General features: G+C 43.7%; 2 long non-coding RNA genes across 2 annotated transcripts; both read right to left on the minus strand.

The window, feature by feature from the left end:
* Nucleotides 1–447: 447 nt before the first annotated feature.
* LOC142475465 (uncharacterized) lies at nt 448–17582 on the minus strand. Its single transcript, XR_012790940.1, has 11 exons — nt 17486–17582; nt 14589–14708; nt 13473–13568; nt 11927–12030; nt 10579–10689; nt 8060–8179; nt 6944–7039; nt 5396–5499; nt 4048–4158; nt 1527–1648; nt 448–508 (listed from the first exon to the last, which is right to left on the minus strand). It is a non-coding gene; the product is annotated as an uncharacterized LOC142475465 (long non-coding RNA).
* Nucleotides 17583–21083: 3501 nt separating this feature from the next.
* LOC142475466 (uncharacterized) lies at nt 21084–22640 on the minus strand. The gene is made up of 3 exons (XR_012790941.1): nt 22540–22640; nt 22269–22442; nt 21084–21200 (listed from the first exon to the last, which is right to left on the minus strand). It is a non-coding gene; the product is annotated as an uncharacterized LOC142475466 (long non-coding RNA).
* Between the last annotated feature and the right edge of the window lie 547 nt (nt 22641–23187).

A 23187-nucleotide genomic window follows, 5' to 3' on the forward strand; every position in this document is an offset into this window, starting at 1 on the left:
TGCATGCCCATCCTCTCCCTGACATCAGGGGAAGGAAGTGGCCCTGGGGTGTGTGTAGGTATGCCAGATGTCAGTGTATGCATAAGTAAGTATGCCTGTGTAGTGGGAGGTGTAGGGGCGTTAAGCTGGAGGACTTAAAACAGGCACAAAAGCACATAGATACCTCTGATTATACCGCACCAAATGCTGATAATATCATGCTGTAGCTGCACTTTACAGAAGATGATGCAGATGTCATCATTGGTTGGTGGGTTCATTAAATCAATCCATCATATCATAACCACACTGTGCATATGATGTACTGAATCAGTAACACCAGGAAGACATCTCCATGTTAGGAGTAGAGTTGAAGTTAACAGAATATGTCCAGCACTGTGGTGTGTAGCCCATAAATAATAATTGTGCACATTACCAGAACAACATACTGTCAACTGCAAGATCATTTTGCTGCTTGTAGCATATGCTCATCCTGTACAGTGTTGTAGTAGATCCGTCTCTTCAGTGTTCACTGCAACAAAAGTAAGACATTGCATTAATATTACAGACGTTTGGGGGCTGAAATCTCACTTCGCTGCGGACAATTTCCCTTTGCATAAGATTCTTGTGATTATGTCAATGATGATCAATAACTGCATCATAACACAGCCGCTCTATACAGAAGATGTACTTGCTCTCATTGGTCATGGAGGGAATACGTCACACAATGTACAGATATAGCAAGGATTATTTCTCCCACTTGTGCATTATGGCATTATGATGGGAAATGTTGTGAGATTCTGCATTATCAGCATCACTGAATCTTTTGGAAATTAAGTGATATTCTATGTTTTAATGCAATATTATGGGTGATCAGCCGGTAAAATAATAATAGCTTGCTGTATCTGTAGCCATGCTCTACCCATGATGTGCTGAACCAATGACTGCAGAGAGATTCAGAGTGCTAAACATGACTGGAACGCATCTCTGAATAATGGGCAGCAAAGCAGTGCAGAATAGGAGGTGAAAGTATTTAAAATGGAAGATCCTTAGCAGCTGTGTGGAGAGTAGACAGTACAGACTGACCAAGTAAATGGTAAAAGGAGTAACTTCAACATTACTTGGCTTTGTTCTCCACATTGAAGCTTTCCTCCTCTTTAAATCACTAATACTGATGCCATGTGTAACCTGTACTGAGAGTTATATAATCTACTGGCCTAGATGAAACCATATGATGCAAACAGGATCCATCCCACTCCAGATTCATAGAATTGAACCACCTCAACCTTTCATAACAATCACATAGAACTGCAGCTGTGCGCTACTGCACATGTTCTTGTTATGAATGGTAGTAGATGTGGTCCTTGGGTCTTTACTTCATACTGTAGCCACCCTCTACTCATGATGTATTGAATCAACGAAAACTTGCATGGTTCAGATCACAGGAAGGGGTAGAGTAGAGATGAAAATATTCAATGTGAAACCCGTAGCAGCCGGATTGTGTGGAGTCAATAAAACGACAAATACTAAATGGTAAATGAGAAATATACACATTGCTTATCTGTCTCTGTGTAGTAATTTTCCTTCTCTTCAACTGTCCTTCAAATTTTCTCTTTTGCAAGAAAAGGAACACATGGCTTCAATATTCACTTCTGTTCTGCAGTCATCCCTCCTGAAATAAAAGTTAAGCATTGCATTGTTATTATGATAATACATACAATAAACCTTGCTCCAAACCATTTGATGCAAAGCAAATCCACCTCCCACCCACAGCTGTGCTCCTTCTAGAGCATGCATGTCAAACTCCAGTCCTCGAGGGTCCCAAACAGGCCAGGTTTTCAGTAGGGATATCCTGAAAACCTGGCCTGTTTGCTGCCCTCGAGGACTGGAGTTTGACATCCTTGTTCTTGAGCTTCTACCACGCAAGTCATCCATGTGAGTGACACTGTACTGCAGTCCTGGTCTGCACACAATCTACTGAATCAATGACATCACACTGTAAAGGCAATCTACAAGATGTATTAGTTGTCCACACTTCCGAAATGTTACTTTTATGTCCAAATCACTTATTCCCATGACCTGATATTTGTATTTGTTATTTATAGGATTGTCACAAAGAGTTGATGAGGTCACCAAATGATAGTATGTAGAGAGAAAGAGAGATCTCAGAACAGAGCCCTGATGTATACCCACAGACAGATCAATAGAAGACGAAGACATGTTAGCAACAGAGATGGAGAATGTGTGACAGGAAAGTTATGATGAAAACCAGGATAGAACTGTGTTACGGATACCAAGAGAGAGTTTAGAATATGAAGGAGGAGAGTGATTGAGAGCATCAAACGCAGCAGATAGATCAAGTAGGATTAGTAGGGAAAAGTGACCTTGGGAATTTGCTTTAAGCACAGTCTGTAGAACGAGCTGTACGAAAGGCAGGTTGTAAAGGATCCAGGAGGGAATGTGATTTAAGAATGTTGACATTCTAGCAATTAGGAGACAAACAGCAGGAGGGATACAGGGCGGTAGTTAGTAAGGCACATAGGGTGTAGGTTGTTTCTGAGAAAAGGGTGACCACTACAGGCTTAAAGTAAGAGGGTAAAGAGCCAGAGAATAGGGAGGAATTGAAGATGTGGGTGAGAGTGGGGACTAAGAGATGCAGTAAGGTGTGAGGGGATACGATCTAGAGGGCATGTGGTAGAGGGAAAAGAGAAGATGATTAGCTTCCAGCTCTGTAAGAGAAGAAAAGGAGTCAAATGCAGAAGGAGAATTAGGTAGAAGGAGAGAAGGGGGAAGGGACAGAAGGAATCTCCTTGTGGGTGGCATCCACCTTGCCTCTGAAGTAGTCAAATGCTTGAGGAGAAGTGAAGGAAGGATGGCAAGTGTGAGGAGAAGGTTAGTGGAGGGAGTCAAATACAGGGGGAAAAAAGACAGCGTAAATTAAATTTGAGTGTTGATGAATGTGAAAAAAAAGTAGTGTGGTTTGGCCCCAGAGAGCAGCTTTATACAGGACTGGAGACATTTTTACTGTAGAAAAATCAAATATCAATTGTGTGATTTCCTTCATAGGCATTAAGAACAGCGAGTGGAAGTGTGATGAACATGTTTGGGAATTTAGCCAAGGGTGTGGGCTAGAGGGACAAGTGTGTCAGAGCCTAGAGGGGGCATATAGATAGGAGGATAGCATTGTAAGAGTTAATAAGATTGTTAGTTTAAGCGGAAAGAGAGAGAGAGCAGAGAGGTTAGAGTAGATGTCAGAGGAGAGTTTAATTAAGCAGAGGCAAATCAGTGGGACAGGTAAGATGGGGTGAGGGGAATGACTGATTGTGAATGATGAGAGCAGAAGAGGTCATGTACAACTAGAGCCTTGTTAGTCAGAGAACGGACATTCCAGATGGCATAGGAGAAGGGAAGAGAAAAGTAAGGAAAGGAATGTGGATTACATTAGATAGGTTAACACTCTTAGCAGGGAGGCAGAGGCAGGGAGGCCCGATGTGTATATGAGCAGGTTCAAGATTATAAGAGATATCCCACACATCAGCAAACATAGAAGGAGACACAGAGATGGGTGTAGAGAGAGACAGAGATAGCTCTATGTAGAGAGAGAGGGACGTAGAGAGAATGAGACAGATAGGCGCAGAGAGAGGGGGCGCAGAGAGAGGAGGCGCCAAAAGAGGGGGCGCAGAGAGAGGGGGCACAGAGAATAGGATATTAAAGAGTGCTTTTCATTGAGCAGTGCAGAAATAGCTGCAATAGAGGTCTGTACAAATGGTGCAGTGTGTAGACACATGCAAAGGTAGGGGAAGGAAAGAGGAGAACATGTGGATAAAAGCAGGAGTGTGGAAGTTAGAGAAATTAGAAAAGTTTAACAGAGGAGTGAGGAAACAGCAAGCAGAAAGAACAAGAGAGAGGTTACATTGGGATGACGTTCTGTGGTAAAGAGAAAATGCTAGGAGAGAGCTTTCAAATATTAGAGGACATGAATTGAGGGAGCAAATGTATAAATCAAAACCTGAGGGGGAGGTATAGCACGAAAGCTTGCACAGCAGATTATAGTCTTAATGTTGCGTGTACCTGTCAGGGTATTCAAGAAGTTAAATTCTCACCAGTGCAGAGTTCATGATGAAATGCTGAATCTAGTCCCCCTCCAATTTAATTTTAATATAACTTTTCCATTCTTCATTACTGCAAAAAGCAAACAAAACAAAACCACATTGCATTACTATTTTCAAAATGGATTGAATGGCATATTCAACAGTGACTGTGTGATGCCAATATTCCCCACTCACTCGTAGTGAAGCACATATTGTACTAGTGTTGAAAGTAGGCCGGTAGAGTCAGGTACGCAGTACTGATAAAACAATAAGTGCCCGTCGTAAGTACCAGCTCCGCAACAGTGCGGGCATCACATTAGTGACGTGGATGAACATATATGGATAAGCCCATATTAAGGCATCACGTGACCAGAGCCGTCACTGACTGGGTATACGTAAAGACGCAGGGAGATGCAAGGAAAGGGAGGGAGAGAGACAGGGAGAAGATGTGAAACGGAGGAAGGCACGGATGGAGGGAGTTCTTCCGAGCTTCTGCGGGCCTCTCTCTTTCACTGGTGCATGCCGGGAGCTGGTCCCAACATCCACAAAGTGTGTGTGTATTATTGGTTGTATTTTATGGGGGTAGGAGGGTAGTGTGTATATTGTGTGTGTGGGAGTATTATATTGTGTGTAGAGGTGCAGAGGAGAGTACTAGATTGTGTATCTTGTGTAAGGGTGTTGTGTATATTGTGTTTGGAGCTATAATATTATTGGGGAGATTAGTATTGAGGAGGTATTATAGTGTGTATTGTGGGGAGTATTAGTGTGTGTATTGTTTGTGGGTGACAGATGCTGGGGGTATGCAGCAATCCCTGCACTGAGGTCCGAGGCGGCTCTGCATCGCTCGCACGCACTGTGGACGACCAAGCATGTGCCCATGATAATCATGGCCTTAGAGGGATGAGTGTGTCAGAGCCTAGAAGGGGTATATATATATAATGGAGGAGGGAGGAGGAAGGAGGAGGAGGGAGGAGGAGATGATAGCATTGTAAAAGTTAACAAGATAGTTAGTTTAAGCAGAAAGTGAGGAGAGGTTAGAGATAAGGGTAGATGTCAGAGGAGAGAGTTCAATTAAGCTGAGGTATCGAGTAGGACAGGGGTGAGGGGAATGAGAGGTGGTGGATGATGAGAGCAGAAGAGGTCATGTACAAATAGACCTTGTTAGTCAGAGAGCAGTCATTCCAGAGGGCACGTGAGAAGTGAAGAGTAAAGTGAGACATGGAATGTGGATTACATTAGATGGGTTAATACGCTTAGCAGGGAGGTGGAGAGAGAGAGGCAAGAGGCAGAGAGTGGTGCAGGGGTTGAGGAAGAGATGTTGCATGTACCTTATCAGAACATTAAAGAACATCAATTCACACTGGTGCAGAGTTGATGATGAATCCAGTTCACCTCCAATTCAATTTTAACAGAAATGTTTCATTCTTCATTACTGAAAAAAAAGAAAAGTAAAAAACATTTCATTACTATTTTCAAAATGGATTGAATTCCCCCAACAATGACTATGTGTTACCAATATATCCCTCTCAGTCCCACTGCAGCATATACTGTACCAGTGTGAAAGTAGGAAGGTACACAGTACCGGTAAAACAATACGTGCCGGTACTATGCACCATATGAATTATAAGGGGATGTAAATCTCCCAGTCTCTCTCCATATCCGCAACAGAGCGGGCTCCGGTCAGTGGCATGGATGCCCATATATGGGTATGCTCATATTTGGGCATCCCATGTCACTGACCGGAGCCGGCTCTGAGTATAGGGATATATGCGGAGCCGCAGAGGTGCAAGGAAATGGGAGGAGGCACGGTGAGAAACAGGGAGAGACCACAGGAAGATAGAGGGCAACAACTTCCACAAGGTACTTGTATGGGTATAATTGTTTGTATTTTGTGCAGAGGGGGTAATTTCAGATAAAATACAATTCTCCACCCTCTACGAAACAATTCCACTTTGTTCAGTAAGCCAGAAAGTCTTGGTCCCATGTGGACTGAATTTAATGCAAATAAGGTCCTTAATACACAAGTAAAGAATAAAGTTACTTATTCTCTACTGTAAGAAGTGCCACATTGCCCACTATTTGGGTCCTGTGCCCAGATTGTGACCATGCATGGCAGAGGTGAGATTCCCCCAACTCCAATTTGCTACACTCTCCAAGAGAGATAATTGTGATCAGAGGTGGAACTAGGGGAGGGTGTGAGCAGGGTCACTGCCCAGGGAGTAACCTGACTGGGGGCACGGAAATCTCATTTAGTGCATATGTTGCGGCACTGCATTGATTGACCGGTCAATCTGCACTGCTGCCTGTCACAGTGACATCCTGATCGGGCACTGTGATCAGCTATAGCACTGACCCAGGTGAGATAGTTCAGCACTTTACAAGGAGGGAACAGATGTTGTGGGTGACAGATGCTGGAGGTAGGCCAAGACTGTTGGCCAGAGTAACGTGGAGACTTACTGCACTCTGCATGCCCATCCTCTCCCTGACATCAGGGGAAGGAAGTGGCCCTGGGGTGTGTGTAGGTATGCCAGATGTCAGTGTATGCATAAGTAAGTATGCCTGTGTAGTGGGAGGTGTAGGGGCGTTAAGCTGGAGGACTTAAAACAGGCACAAAAGCACATAGATACCTCTGATTATACCGCACCAAATGCTGATAATATCATGCTGTAGCTGCACTTTACAGAAGATGATGCAGATGTCATCATTGGTTGGTGGGTTCATTAAATCAATCCATCATATCATAACCACACTGTGCATATGATGTACTGAATCAGTAACACCAGGAAGACATCTCCATGTTAGGAGTAGAGTTGAAGTTAACAGAATATGTCCAGCACTGTGGTGTGTAGCCCATAAATAATAATTGTGCACATTACCAGAACAACATACTGTCAACTGCAAGATCATTTTGCTGCTTGTAGCGTATGCTCATCCTGTACAGTGTTGTAGTAGATCCGTCTCTTCAGTGTTCACTGCAACAAAAGTAAGACATTGCATTAATATTACAGACGTTTGGGGGCTGAAATCTCACTTCGCTGCGGACAATTTCCCTTTGCATAAGATTCTTGTGATTATGTCAATGATGATCAATAACTGCATCATAACACAGCCGCTCTATACAGAAGATGTACTTGCTCTCAATGGTCATGGAGGTAATACGTCACACAATGTACAGATATAGCAAGGATTATTTCTCCCACTGGTGCATTATGGCATTATGATGGGAAATGTTGTGAGATTCTGCATTATCAGCATCACTGAATCTTTTGGAAATTAAGTGATATTCTATGTTTTAATGCAATATTATGGATGATCAGCCGGTAAAATAATAATAGCTTGCTGTATCTGTAGCCATGCTCTACCCATGATGTGCTGAACCAATGACTGCAGAGAGATTCAGAGTGCTAAACATGACTGGAACGCATCTCTGAATAATGGGCAGCAAAGCAGTGCAGAATAGGAGGTGAAAGTATTTAAAATGGAAGATCCTTAGCAGCTGTGTGGGGAGTAGACAGTACAGACTGACCAAGTAAATGGTAAAAGGAGTAACTTCAACATTACTTGGCTTTGTTCTCCACATTGAAGCTTTCCTCCTCTTTAAATCACTAATACTGATGCCATGTGTAACCTGTACTGAGAGTTATATAATCTACTGGCCTAGATGAAACCATATGATGCAAACAGGATCCATCCCACTCCAGATTCATAGAATTGAACCACCTTAACCTTTCATAACAATCACATAGAACTGCAGCTGTGCGCTACTGCACATGTTCTTGTTATGAATGGTAGTAGATGTGGTCCTTGGGTCTTTACTTCATACTGTAGCCACCCTCTACTCATGATGTATTGAATCAACGAAAACTTGCATGGTTCAGATCACAGGAAGGGGTAGAGTAGAGATGAAAATATTCAATGTGAAACCCGTAGCAGCCGGATTGTGTGGAGTCAATAAAACGACAAATACTAAATGGTAAATGAGAAATATACACATTGCTTATCTGTCTCTGTGTAGTAATTTTCCTTCTCTTCAACTGTCCTTCAAATTTTCTCTTTTGCAAGAAAAGGAACACATGGCTTCAATATTCACTTCTGTTCTGCAGTCATCCCTCCTGAAATAAAAGTTAAGCATTGCATTGTTATTATGATAATACATACAATAAACCTTGCTCCAAACCATTTGATGCAAAGCAAATCCACCTCCCACCCACAGCTGTGCTCCTTCTAGAGCATGCATGTCAAACTCCAGTCCTCGAGGGTCCCAAACAGGCCAGGTTTTCAGTAGGGATATCCTGAAAACCTGGCCTGTTTGCTGCCCTCGAGGACTGGAGTTTGACATCCTTGTTCTTGAGCTTCTACCACGCAAGTCATCCATGTGAGTGACACTGTACTGCAGTCCTGGTCTGCACACAATCTACTGAATCAATGACATCACACTGTAAAGGCAATCTACAAGATGTATTAGTTGTCCACACTTCCGAAATGTTACTTTTATGTCCAAATCACTTATTCCCATGACCTGATATTTGTATTTGTTATTTATAGGATTGTCACAAAGAGTTGATGAGGTCACCAAATGATAGTATGTAGAGAGAAAGAGAGATCTCAGAACAGAGCCCTGATGTATACCCACAGACAGATCAATAGAAGACGAAGACATGTTAGCAACAGAGATGGAGAATGTGTGACAGGAAAGTTATGATGAAAACCAGGATAGAACTGTGTTACGGATACCAAGAGAGAGTTTAGAATATGAAGGAGGAGAGTGATTGAGAGCATCAAACGCAGCAGATAGATCAAGTAGGATTAGTAGGGAAAAGTGACCTTGGGAATTTGCTTTAAGCACAGTCTGTAGAACGAGCTGTACGAAAGGCAGGTTGTAAAGGATCCAGGAGGGCATGTGATTTAAGAATGTTGACATTCTAGCAATTAGGAGACAAACAGCAGGAGGGATACAGGGCGGTAGTTAGTAAGGCACATAGGGTGTAGGTTGTTTCTGAGAAAAGGGTGACCACTACAGGCTTAAAGTAAGAGGGTAAAGAGCCAGAGAATAGGGAGGAATTGAAGATGTGGGTGAGAGTGGGGACTAAGAGATGCAGTAAGGTGTGAGGGGATACGATCTAGAGGGCATGTGGTAGAGGGAGAAGAGAAGATGATTAGCTTCCAGCTCTGTAAGAGAAGAAAAGGAGTCAAATGCAGAAGGAGAATTAGGTAGAAGGAGAGAAGGGGGAAGGGACAGAAGGAATCTCCTTGTGGGTGGCATCCACCTTGCCTCTGAAGTAGTCAAATGCTTGAGGAGAAGTGAAGGAAGGATGGCAAGTGTGAGGAGAAGGTTAGTGGAGGGAGTCAAATACAGGGGGAAAAAAGACAGCGTAAATTAAATTTGAGTGTTGATGAATGTGAAAAAAAAGTAGTGTGGTTTGGCCCCAGAGAGCAGCTTTATACAGGACTGGAGACATTTTTACTGTAGAAAAATCAAATATCAATTGTGTGATTTCCTTCATAGGCATTAAGAACAGCGAGTGGAAGTGTGATGAACATGTTTGGGAATTTAGCCAAGGGTGTGGGCTAGAGGGACAAGTGTGTCAGAGCCTAGAGGGGGCATATAGATAGGAGGATAGCATTGTAAGAGTTAATAAGATTGTTAGTTTAAGCGGAAAGAGAGAGAGAGCAGAGAGGTTAGAGTAGATGTCAGAGGAGAGTTTAATTAAGCAGAGGCAAATCAGTGGGACAGGTAAGATGGGGTGAGGGGAATGACTGATTGTGAATGATGAGAGCAGAAGAGGTCATGTACAACTAGAGCCTTGTTAGTCAGAGAACGGACATTCCAGATGGCATAGGAGAAGGGAAGAGAAAAGTAAGGAAAGGAATGTGGATTACATTAGATAGGTTAACACTCTTAGCAGGGAGGCAGAGGCAGGGAGGCCCGATGTGTATATGAGCAGGTTCAAGATTATAAGAGATATCCCACACATCAGCAAACATAGAAGGAGACACAGAGATGGGTGTAGAGAGAGACAGAGATAGCTCTATGTAGAGAGAGAGGGACGTAGAGAGAATGAGACAGATAGGCGCAGAGAGAGGGGGCGCAGAGAGAGGAGGCGCCAAAAGAGGGGGCGCAGAGAGAGGGGGCACAGAGAATAGGATATTAAAGAGTGCTTTTCATTGAGCAGTGCAGAAATAGCTGCAATAGAGGTCTGTACAAATGGTGCAGTGTGTAGACACATGCAAAGGTAGGGGAAGGAAAGAGGAGAACATGTGGATAAAAGCAGGAGTGTGGAAGTTAGAGAAATTAGAAAAGTTTAACAGAGGAGTGAGGAAACAGCAAGCAGAAAGAACAAGAGAGAGGTTACATTGGGATGACGTTCTGTGGTAAAGAGAAAATGCTAGGAGAGAGCTTTCAAATATTAGAGGACATGAATTGAGGGAGCAAATGTATAAATCAAAACCTGAGGGGGAGGTATAGCACGAAAGCTTGCACAGCAGATTATAGTCTTAATGTTGCGTGTACCTGTCAGGGTATTCAAGAAGTTAAATTCTCACAAGTGCAGAGTTCATGATGAAATGCTGAATCTAGTCCCCCTCCAATTTAATTTTAATATAACTTTTCCATTCTTCATTACTGCAAAAAGCAAACAAAACAAAACCACATTGCATTACTATTTTCAAAATGGATTGAATGGCATATTCAACAGTGACTGTGTGATGCCAATATTCCCCACTCACTCGTAGTGAAGCACATATTGTACTAGTGTTGAAAGTAGGCCGGTAGAGTCAGGTACGCAGTACTGATAAAACAATAAGTGCCCGTCGTAAGTACCAGCTCCGCAACAGTGCGGGCATCACATTAGTGACGTGGATGAACATATATGGATAAGCCCATATTAAGGCATCACGTGACCAGAGCCGTCACTGACTGGGTATACGTAAAGACGCAGGGAGATGCAAGGAAAGGGAGGGAGAGAGACAGGGAGAAGATGTGAAACGGAGGAAGGCACGGATGGAGGGAGTTCTTCCGAGCTTCTGCGGGCCTCTCTCTTTCACTGGTGCATGCCGGGAGCTGGTCCCAACATCCACAAAGTGTGTGTGTATTATTGGTTGTATTTTATGGGGGTAGGAGGGTAGTGTGTATATTGTGTGTGTGGGAGTATTATATTGTGTGTAGAGGTGCAGAGGAGAGTACTAGATTGTGTATCTTGTGTAAGGGTGTTGTGTATATTGTGTTTGGAGCTATAATATTATTGGGGAGATTAGTATTGAGGAGGTATTATAGTGTGTATTGTGGGGAGTATTAGTGTGTGTATTGTTTGTGGGTGACAGATGCTGGGGGTATGCAGCAATCCCTGCACTGAGGTCCGAGGCGGCTCTGCATCGCTCGCACGCACTGTGGACGACCAAGCATGTGCCCATGATAATCATGGCCTTAGAGGGATGAGTGTGTCAGAGCCTAGAAGGGGTATATATATATAATGGAGGAGGGAGGAGGAAGGAGGAGGAGGGAGGAGGAGATGATAGCATTGTAAAAGTTAACAAGATAGTTAGTTTAAGCAGAAAGTGAGGAGAGGTTAGAGATAAGGGTAGATGTCAGAGGAGAGAGTTCAATTAAGCTGAGGTATCGAGTAGGACAGGGGTGAGGGGAATGAGAAGTGGTGGATGATGAGAGCAGAAGAGGTCATGTACAAATAGACCTTGTTAGTCAGAGAGCAGACATTCCAGAGGGCACGTGAGAAGTGAAGAGTAAAGTGAGACATGGAATGTGGATTACATTAGATGGGTTAATACGCTTAGCAGGGAGGTGGAGAGAGAGAGGCAAGAGGCAGAGAGTGGTGTAGGGGTTGAGGAAGAGATGTTGCATGTACCTTATCAGAACATTAAAGAACATCAATTCACACTGGTGCAGAGTTGATGATGATTCCAGTTCACCTCCAATTCAATTTTAACAGAACTTTTTCATTCTTCATTACTGCAAAAAAAAAAGTATAAAACATTGCATTACTATTTTCAAAATGGATTGAATTCCCCCAACAATGACTATGTGTTACCAATATATCCCTCTCAGTCCCACTGCAGCATATACTGTACCAGTGTGAAAGTAGGAAGGTACACAGTACCGGTAAAACAATACGTGCCGGTACTATGCACCATATGAATTATAAGGGGATGTAAATCTCCCAGTCTCTCTCCATATCCGCAACAGAGCGGGCTCCGGTCAGTGGCATGGATGCCCATATATGGGTATGCTCATATTTGGGCATCCCATGTCACTGACCGGAGCCGGCTCTGAGTATAGGGATATATGCGGAGACGCAGAGGTGCAAGGAAATGGGAGGAGGCACGGTGAGAAACAGGGAGAGACCACAGGAAGATAGAGGGCAACAACTTCCACAAGGTACTTGTATGGGTATAATTGTTTGTATTTTGTGCAGAGGGGGTAATTTCAGATAAAATACAATTCTCCACCCTCTACGAAACAATTCCACTTTGTTCAGTAAGCCAGAAAGTCTTGGTCCCATGTGGACTGAATTTAATGCAAATAAGGTCCTTAATACACAAGTAAAGAATAAAGTTACTTATTCTCTACTGTAAGAAGTGCCACATTGCCCACTATTTGGGTCCTGTGCCCAGATTGTGACCATGCATGGCAGAGGTGAGATTCCCCCAACTCCAATTTGCTACACTCTCCAAGAGAGATAATTGTGATCAGAGGTGGAACTAGGGGAGGGTGTGAGCAGGGTCACTGCCCAGGGAGTAACCTGACTGGGGGCACGGAAATCTCATTTAGTGCATATGTTGCGGCACTGCATTGATTGACCGGTCAATCTGCACTGCTGCCTGTCACAGTGACATCCTGATCGGGCACTGTGATCAGCTATAGCACTGACCCAGGTGAGATAGTTCAGCACTTTACAAGGAGGGAACAGATGTTGTGGGTGACAGATGCTGGAGGTAGGCCAAGACTGTTGGCCAGAGTAACGTGGAGACTTACTGCACTCTGCATGCCCATCCTCTCCCTGACATCAGGGGAAGGAAGTGGCCCTGGGGTGTGTGTAGGTATGCCAGATGTCAGTGTATGCATAAGTAAGTATGCCTGTGTAGTGGGAGGTGTAGGGGCGTTAAGCTGGAGGACTTAAAACAGGCACAAAAGCACATAGATACCTCTGATTATACCGCACCAAATGCTGATAATATCATGCTGTAGCTGCACTTTACAGAAGATGATGCAGATGTCATCATTGGTTGGTGGGTTCATTAAATCAATCCATCATATCATAACCACACTGTGCATATGATGTACTGAATCAGTAACACCAGGAAGACATCTCCATGTTAGGAGTAGAGTTGAAGTTAACAGAATATGTCCAGCACTGTGGTGTGTAGCCCATAAATAATAATTGTGCACATTACCAGAACAACATACTGTCAACTGCAAGATAATTTTGCTGCTTGTAGCGTATGCTCATCCTGTACAGTGTTGTAGTAGATCCGTCTCTTCAGTGTTCACTGCAACAAAAGTAAGACATTGCATTAATATTACAGACGTTTGGGGGCTGAAATCTCACTTCGCTGCGGACAATTTCCCTTTGCATAAGATTCTTGTGATTATGTCAATGATGATCAATAACTGCATCATAACACAGCCGCTCTATACAGAAGATGTACTTGCTCTCAATGGTCATGGAGGTAATACGTCACACAATGTACAGATATAGCAAGGATTATTTCTCCCACTGGTGCATTAAGGCATTATGATGGGAAATGTTGTGAGATTCTGCATTATCAGCATCACTGAATCTTTTGGAAATTAAGTGATATTCTATGTTTTAATGCAATATTATGGGTGATCAGCCGGTAAAATAATAATAGCTTGCTGTATCTGTAGCCATGCTCTACCCATGATGTGCTGAACCAATGACTGCAGAGAGATTCAGAGTGGTAAACATGACTGGAACGCATCTCTGAATAATGGGCAGCAAAGCAGTGCAGAATAGGAGGTGAAAGTATTTAAAATGGAAGATCCTTAGCAGCTGTGTGGGGAGTAGACAGTACAGACTGACCAAGTAAATGGTAAAAGGAGTAACTTCAACATTACTTGGCTTTGTTCTCCACATTGAAGCTTTCCTCCTCTTTAAATCACTAATACTGATGCCATGTGTAACCTGTACTGAGAGTTATATAATCTACTGGCCTAGATGAAACCATATGATGCAAACAGGATCCATCCCACTCCAGATTCATAGAATTGAACCACCTTAACCTTTCATAACAATCACATAGAACTGCAGCTGTGCGCTACTGCACATGTTCTTGTTATGAATGGTAGTAGATGTGGTCCTTGGGTCTTTACTTCATACTGTAGCCACCCTCTACTCATGATGTATTGAATCAACGAAAACTTGCATGGTTCAGATCACAGGAAGGGGTAGAGTAGAGATGAAAATATTCAATGTGAAACCCGTAGCAGCCGGATTGTGTGGAGTCAATAAAACGACAAATACTAAATGGTAAATGAGAAATATACACATTGCTTATCTGTCTCTGTGTAGTAATTTTCCTTCTCTTCAACTGTCCTTCAAATTTTCTCTTTTGCAAGAAAAGGAACACATGGCTTCAATATTCACTTCTGTTCTGCAGTCATCCCTCCTGAAATAAAAGTTAAGCATTGCATTGTTATTATGATAATACATACAATAAACCTTGCTCCAAACCATTTGATGCAAAGCAAATCCACCTCCCACCCACAGCTGTGCTCCTTCTAGAGCATGCATGTCAAACTCCAGTCCTCGAGGGTCCCAAACAGGCCAGGTTTTCAGTAGGGATATCCTGAAAACCTGGCCTGTTTGCTGCCCTCGAGGACTGGAGTTTGACATCCTTGTTCTTGAGCTTCTACCACGCAAGTCATCCATGTGAGTGACACTGTACTGCAGTCCTGGTCTGCACACAATCTACTGAATCAATGACATCACACTGTAAAGGCAATCTACAAGATGTATTAGTTGTCCACACTTCCGAAATGTTACTTTTATGTCCAAATCACTTATTCCCATGACCTGATATTTGTATTTGTTATTTATAGGATTGTCACAAAGAGTTGATGAGGTCACCAAATGATAGTATGTAGAGAGAAAGAGAGATCTCAGAACAGAGCCCTGATGTATACCCACAGACAGATCAATAGAAGACGAAGACATGTTAGCAACAGAGATGGAGAATGTGTGACAGGAAAGTTATGATGAAAACCAGGATAGAACTGTGTTACGGATACCAAGAGAGAGTTTAGAATATGAAGGAGGAGAGTGATTGAGAGCATCAAACGCAGCAGATAGATCAAGTAGGATTAGTAGGGAAAAGTGACCTTGGGAATTTGCTTTAAGCACAGTCTGTAGAACGAGCTGTACGAAAGGCAGGTTGTAAAGGATCCAGGAGGGCATGTGATTTAAGAATGTTGACATTCTAGCAATTAGGAGACAAACAGCAGGAGGGATACAGGGCGGTAGTTAGTAAGGCACATAGGGTGTAGGTTGTTTCTGAGAAAAAAGTGACCACTACAGGCTTAAAGTAAGAGGGTAAAGAGCCAGAGAATAGGGAGGAATTGAAGATGTGGGTGAGAGTGGGGACTAAGAGATGCAGTAAGGTGTGAGGGGATACGATCTAGAGGGCATGTGGTAGAGGGAGAAGAGAAGATGATTAGCTTCCAGCTCTGTAAGAGAAGAAAAGGAGTCAAATGCAGAAGGAGAATTAGGTAGAAGGAGAGAAGGGGGAAGGGACAGAAGGAATCTCCTTGTGGGTGGCATCCACCTTGCCTCTGAAGTAGTCAAATGCTTGAGGAGAAGTGAAGGAAGGATGGCAAGTGTGAGGAGAAGGTTAGTGGAGGGAGTCAAATACAGGGGGAAAAAAGACAGCGTAAATTAAATTTGAGTGTTGATGAATGTGAAAAAAAAGTAGTGTGGTTTGGCCCCAGAGAGCAGCTTTATACAGGACTGGAGACATTTTTACTGTAGAAAAATCAAATATCAATTGTGTGATTTCCTTCATAGGCATTAAGAACAGCGAGTGGAAGTGTGATGAACATGTTTGGGAATTTAGCCAAGGGTGTGGGCTAGAGGGACAAGTGTGTCAGAGCCTAGAGGGGGCATATAGATAGGAGGATAGCATTGTAAGAGTTAATAAGATTGTTAGTTTAAGCGGAAAGAGAGAGAGAGCAGAGAGGTTAGAGTAGATGTCAGAGGAGAGTTTAATTAAGCAGAGGCAAATCAGTGGGACAGGTAAGATGGGGTGAGGGGAATGACTGATTGTGAATGATGAGAGCAGAAGAGGTCATGTACAACTAGAGCCTTGTTAGTCAGAGAACGGACATTCCAGATGGCATAGGAGAAGGGAAGAGAAAAGTAAGGAAAGGAATGTGGATTACATTAGATAGGTTAACACTCTTAGCAGGGAGGCAGAGGCAGGGAGGCCCGATGTGTATATGAGCAGGTTCAAGATTATAAGAGATATCCCACACATCAGCAAACATAGAAGGAGACACAGAGATAGGTGTAGAGAGAGACAGAGATAGCTCTATGTAGAGAGAGAGGGACGTAGAGAGAATGAGACAGATAGGCGCAGAGAGAGGGGGCGCAGAGAGAGGGGGCGCAGAGAGAGAGGGGGCGCAGAGAGAGAGGGGGCGCAGAGAGAGAGGGGGCGCAGAGAGAGAGGGGGCGCAGAGAGAGAGGGGGCGCAGAGAGAGAGGGGGCGCAGAGAGAGAGGGGGCGCAGAGAGAGAGGGGGCGCAGAGAGAGAGGGGGCGCAGAGAGAGAGGGGGCGCAGAGAGAGAGGGGGCGCAGAGAGAGAGGGGGCGCAGAGAGAGAGGGGGCGCAGAGAGAGAGGGGGCGCAGAGAGAGAGGGGGCGCAGAGAGAGAGGGGGCGCAGAGAGAGAGGGGGCGCAGAGAGAGAGGGGGCGCAGAGAGAGAGGGGGCGCAGAGAGAGAGGGGGCGCAGAGAGAGAGGGGGCGCAGAGAGAGAGGGGGCGCAGAGAGAGAGGGGGCGCAGAGAGAGAGGGGGCGCAGAGAATAGGATGTACATGAGTGCTTTTCATTGAGCAGTGCAGAAATAGCTGCAATAGAGGTCTGTACAAATGGTGCAGTGTGTAGACACATGCAAAGGTAGGGGAAGGAAAGAGGAGAACATGTGGATAAAAGCAGGAGTGTGGAAGTTAGAGAAATTAGAAAAGTTTAACAGAAAAGTGAGGAAACAGCAAGCAGAGAGAACAAGAGAGAGGTTACATTGGGATGACGTTCTGTGGTAGAGAGAAAATGCTAGGAGAGAGCTTTCAAATATTAGAGGACATGACTTGAGGGAGCAAATGTATAAATCAAAACCTGAGGGGGAGGTATAGCACGAAAGCTTGCACAGCAGATTATAGTCTTAAAGTTGCGTGTACCTCTCAGGGCATTCAAGAAGGTAAATTCTCACAAGTGCAGAGTTCATGATGAAATGCTGAATCCAGTTCCCCTCCAATTTAATTTTAATATAACTTATCCATTCTTCATTACTGCAAAAAGCAAACAAAACAAAACCACATTGCATTACTATTTTCAAAATGGATTGAATGGCATATTCAACAGTGACTGTGTGATGCCAATATTCCCCACTCACTCGTAGTGAAGCACTTATTGTACTAGTGTTGAAAGTAGGCCGGTAGAGTCAGGTACGCAGTACTGATAAAACAATAAGTGCGCGTCGTAAGTACCAGCTCCGCAACAGTGCGGGCATCACATTAGTGACGTGGATGAACATATATGGATAAGCCCATATTAAGGCATCACGTGACCAGAGCCGTCACTGACTGGGTATACGTAAAGACGCAGGGAGATGCAAGGAAAGGGAGGGAGAGAGACAGGGAGAAGATGGGAAACGGAGGGAGGCACGGATGGAGAGAGGGAGTTCTTCCGAGCTTCTGCTGGCCTCTCTCTTTCACTGGTGCATGCCGGGAGCTGGTCCCAACATCCACAAAGTGTGTGTGTATTATTGGTTGTATTTTATGGGGGTAGGAGGGTAGTGTGTATATTGTGTGTGTGGGAGTATTATATTGTGTGTAGAGGTGCAGAGGAGAGTACTAGATTGTGTATCTTGTGTAAGGGTGTTGTGTATATTGTGTTTGGAGCTATAATATTATTGGAGAGATTAGTATTGAGGAGGTATTATAGTGTGTATTGTGGGGAGTATTAGTGTGTGTATTGTTTGTGGGTGACAGATGCTGGGGTATGCAGCAATCCCTGCACTGAGGTCCGAGGCGGCTCTGCATCGCTCGCACGCACTGTGGATGACCAAGCATGTGCCCATGATAATCATGGCCTTAGAGGGATGAGTGTGTCAGAGCCTAGAAGGGGCATATAAATATATAATGGAGGAGGGAGGAGGGAGGAGGAGGAGATGATAGCATTGTAAAAGTTAACAAGATAGTTAGTTTAAGCAGAAAGTGAGGAGAGGTTAGAGATAAGGGTAGATGTCAGAGGAGAGAGTTCAATTAAGCTGAGGTATCGAGTAGGACAGGGGTGAGGGGAATGAGAAGTGGTGGATGATGAGAGCAGAAGAGGTCATGTACAAATAGACCTTGTTAGTCAGAGAGCAGACATTCCAGAGGGCACGTGAGAAGTGAAGAGTAAAGTGAGACATGGAATGTGGATTACATTAGATGGGTTAATACGCTTAGCAGGGAGGTGGAGAGAGAGAGGCAAGAGGCAGAGAGTGGTGTAGGGGTTGAGGAAGAGATGTTGCATGTACCTTATCAGAACATTAAAGAACATCAATTCACACTGGTGCAGAGTTGATGATGATTCCAGTTCACCTCCAATTCAATTTTAACAGAACTTTTTCATTCTTCATTACTGCAAAAAAAAAAGTATAAAACATTGCATTACTATTTTCAAAATGGATTGAATTCCCCCAACAATAACTATGTGTTACCAATATATCCCTCTCAGTCCCACTGCAGCACATACTGTACCAGTGTGAAAGTAGGAAGGTACACAGTAACGGTAAAACAATACGTGCCGGTACTATGCACCATATGAATTATAAGGGGATGTAAATCTCCCAGTCTCTCTCCATATCCGCAACAGAGTGGGCTCCGGTCAGTGGCATGGATGCCCATGTATGGATATGCTCATATTTGGGCATCCCATGTCACTGACCGGAGCCGGCTCTGAGTATAGGGATATATGCGGAGACGCAGAGGTGCAAGGAAATGGGAGGAGGCACGGTGAGAAACAGGGAGAGACCACAGGAAGATAGAGGGCAACAACTTCCACAAGGTACATGTATGTGTATAATTGTTTGTATTTTGTGCAGAGGGGGTAATTTCAGATAAAATACAATTCTCCACCCTCTACGAAACAATTCCACTTTGTTCAGTAAGCCAGAAAGTCTTGGTCCCATGGGGACTGAATTTTAATGCAAATAAGGTCCTTAATACACAAGTAAAGAATATATTTACTTATTCTCTACTGTAAGAAGTGCCACATTGCCCACTATTTGGGTCCTGTGCCCAGATTGTGACCATGCATGGCAGAGGTGAGATTCCACCAACACCAATTTGCTACACTCTCCAAGAGAGATAATTGTGGTCAGAGGTGGAACTAGGGGAGGGGGTGAGCAGGGTCACTGCCCAGGGAGTAACCTGACAGGGGGCACGGAAATCTCATTTAGTGCATATGGTGCGGCACTGCATTGATTGACCGGTCAATCTGCACTGCTGCCTGTCACAGTGACATCATGATCGGGCACTGTGATCAGCTATAGCACTGACCCAGGTGAGATAGTTCAGCACTTTACAAGGAGGGAACAGATGTTGTGGGTGACAGATGCTGGGGGTAGGCCAAGACTGTTGGCCAGAGTAACGTGGAGACTTACTGCACTCTGCATGCCAATCCTCTCCCTGACATCAGGGGAAGGAAGTGGCCCTGGGGTGTGTGTAGGTATGCCAGATGTCAGTGTATGCATAAGTAAGTATGTCTGTGTAGTGGGAGGTGTAGGGGCGTTAAGCTGGAGGACTTAAAACAGGCACACATCTCACTTCGCTGCGGACAATTTCCCTTTGCATAAGATTCTTGTGATTATGTCAATGATGATCAATAACTGCATCATAACACAGCCGCTCTATACAGAAGATGTACTTGCTCTCAATGGTCATGGAGGTAATACGTCACACAATGTACAGATATAGCAAGGATTATTTCTTCCTCTGGTGCATTATGGCATTATGATGGGAAATGTTGTGAGATTCTGCATTATCAGCATCACTGAATCTTTTGGAAATTAAGTGATATTCTATGTTTTAATGCAATATTATGGATGATCAGCCGGTAAAATAATAAAAGCTTTCTGTATCTGTAGCCATGCTCTACCCATGATGTGCTGAATCAATGACTGCAGAGAGATTCAGAGTGGTAAACATGACTGGAACGCATCTCTAAATAATGGGCAGCAAAGCAGTGCAGAATAGGAGGTGAAAGTATTTAAAATGGAAGACCCTTAGCAGCTGTGTGGGGAGTAGACAGTACAGACTGACCAAGTAAATGGTAAAAGGAGTAACTTCAACATTACTTGGCTTTGTTCTCCACATTGAAGCTTTCCTCCTCTTTACATCACTAATACTGATGCCATGTGTAACCTGTACTGAGAGTTATATAATCTACTGGCCTAGATGAAACCATGTGATGCAAACAGGATCCATCCCACTCCAGATTCATAGAATTGAACCACCTCAACCTTTCATAACAATCACATAGAACTGCAGCTGTGCGCTACTGCACATGTTCTTGTTATGAATGGTAGTAGATGTGGTCCTTGGGTCTTTACTTCATACTGTAGCCACACTCTACTCATGATGTATTGAATCAATGAAAACTTGCATGGTTCAGATCACAGGAAGGGGTAGAGTAGAGATGAAAATGTTCAATGTGAAACCCGTAGCAGCCGGATTGTGTGGAGTCAATAAAACGACAAATACTAAATGGTAAATGAGAAATATACACATTGCTTATCTGTCTCTGTGTAGTAATTTTCATTCTGTTCAACTGTCCTTCAAATTTTCTCTTTTGCAAGAAAAGGAACACATGGCTTCAATATTCACTTCTGTTCTGCAGTCATCCCTCCTGAAATAAAAGTTAAGCATTGCATTGTTATTATGATAATACATACAATAAACCTTGCTCCAAACCATTTGATGCAAAGCAAATCCACCTCCCACCCACAGCTGTGCTCCGTCTAGAGCATGCATGTCAAACTCCAGTCCTCGAGGGTCCCAAACAGGCCAGGTTTTCAGTAGGGATATCCTGAAAACCTGGCCTGTTTGCTGCCCTCGAGGACTGGAGTTTGACATCCTTGTTCTTGAGCTTCTACCACGCAAGTCATCCATGTGAGTGACACTGTACTGCAGTCCTGGTCTGCACACAATCTACTGAATCAATGACATCACACTGTAAAGGCAATCTACAAGATGTATTAGTTGTCCACACTTCCGAAATGTTACTTTTATGTCCAAATCACTTATTCCCATGACCTGATATTTGTATTTGTTATTTATAGGATTTTCACATGTATTACTACTGTGAAACGCTATATACATTAATAGTGCTATATAAATAAATACATACACATTTATATATAATAATAATAACAGCATGTTCTTTTAAAGCGCTGCTAGTTTTACGTAGCGCTATACAGAGACATTTTGCAGACACAAGTCCCTGCCCCATAGAGCTTACAATCTATGACATTGGTGCCTGAGGCACAGAGGATATGAAGTGACTTGCCCAAGGTCACACACACACAAATATATATACATAAATATATACATATATACACACACACACACACACACACACACACACACACACACACACACACACACACATATGAAAACTAACACAGAAAAAAAGAATCATACACAAATTGTATCAATAAAGGTTTATTAATCACATACACATAAATGGTTAAAATGAGGAGCAGTGGTGACCTACAAAGCTGTTATAAACTGAACCTTAAGGTGTGGGGGAAAATGCTACACTGCAGTAATAAGTACAAAGTATGTAAATAAAGTGTAGAGGCAAGAAATATATGGAAATGAGAACACTCAGACCGGCCGGTCAAGTACTACCTAAGTTGAAGCCCCCTGTGTGAAGTGCTTGTATGAAACTAGTGTATAACTAACAAGCAAATGCTTTGTCCGGGGGCTTAACATATAGACAGTTGATAGATGTATTTGAAGTTGCATATTCTGTGCCGTGGATTAATCAGTATACTGAAAGCAACTGAAGATGGTACAGTAGCTGTGATAGGTTGGCCTCATAGCTCCTCCTTCAATGGAGGACTCGGCTCACAGAGCACTTAAATCCCTAAATGCCCACAGAAAAAAATAAGCATGCAGTACTTAAAGTGAAAGTAAAATGAGAAATGAAATAAAATAAACACACACATTGAAAAATCACTCACCCGACTGAGAGCGCCTTCTACAGAGCGCTGTACCACTGCTCAGCTAGCAGCTAAAACTGTCTCATTTTCCCACCATTGAAGTTTACACATGTCCACGCCCCACTCTAACAAGACGCTGTGTACGGAAGCTCGCAGGAGACAAACTAGTGAGTCTATTTTGATCTGGTTTGAAACTGATTGGCCGGCGAAGCCGGCCAATTCAGTTGAACAGCAATTCTACTTGTTACCAAGTAGAACAAAGATAAACCAGTCAAACAAAAATGAAATGAACCCAACAAGTGCACTGATGAAGTGCACTTAAAACAGAAGGGTTAAATCTGAAGAACCCTGATTGGTGGATACCGAGCAAAGCACCCCGCCTAACGCCCACTGGGAGGCAAACTCTGAAACCGTCCCAGTAGACTCGGCGTACGAGTACTCTGCCCGAATACGGGAGTGCACCAGCGCCCGGAACATGACCACGATGTTTGTCGGGACCCCCCCCTCCAAACACTGCTTCCTGGTTTTACAAATGGCTACCTTAGCCAATGCCAGGAGCAGGTTGACCAGGAGATCCCTAGGCTTATTGTCCCGGGACACTGGGCACCCAAAAATAAAAAGATGAGGTGAGAAGTGCAACCAGAACAGCAGGAGCAAGCTCCTCAAGAA

This window comes from Ascaphus truei, unplaced genomic scaffold (assembly GCF_040206685.1).
Source record: "Ascaphus truei isolate aAscTru1 unplaced genomic scaffold, aAscTru1.hap1 HAP1_SCAFFOLD_1223, whole genome shotgun sequence".
NCBI lineage: Eukaryota > Metazoa > Chordata > Amphibia > Anura > Ascaphidae > Ascaphus > Ascaphus truei.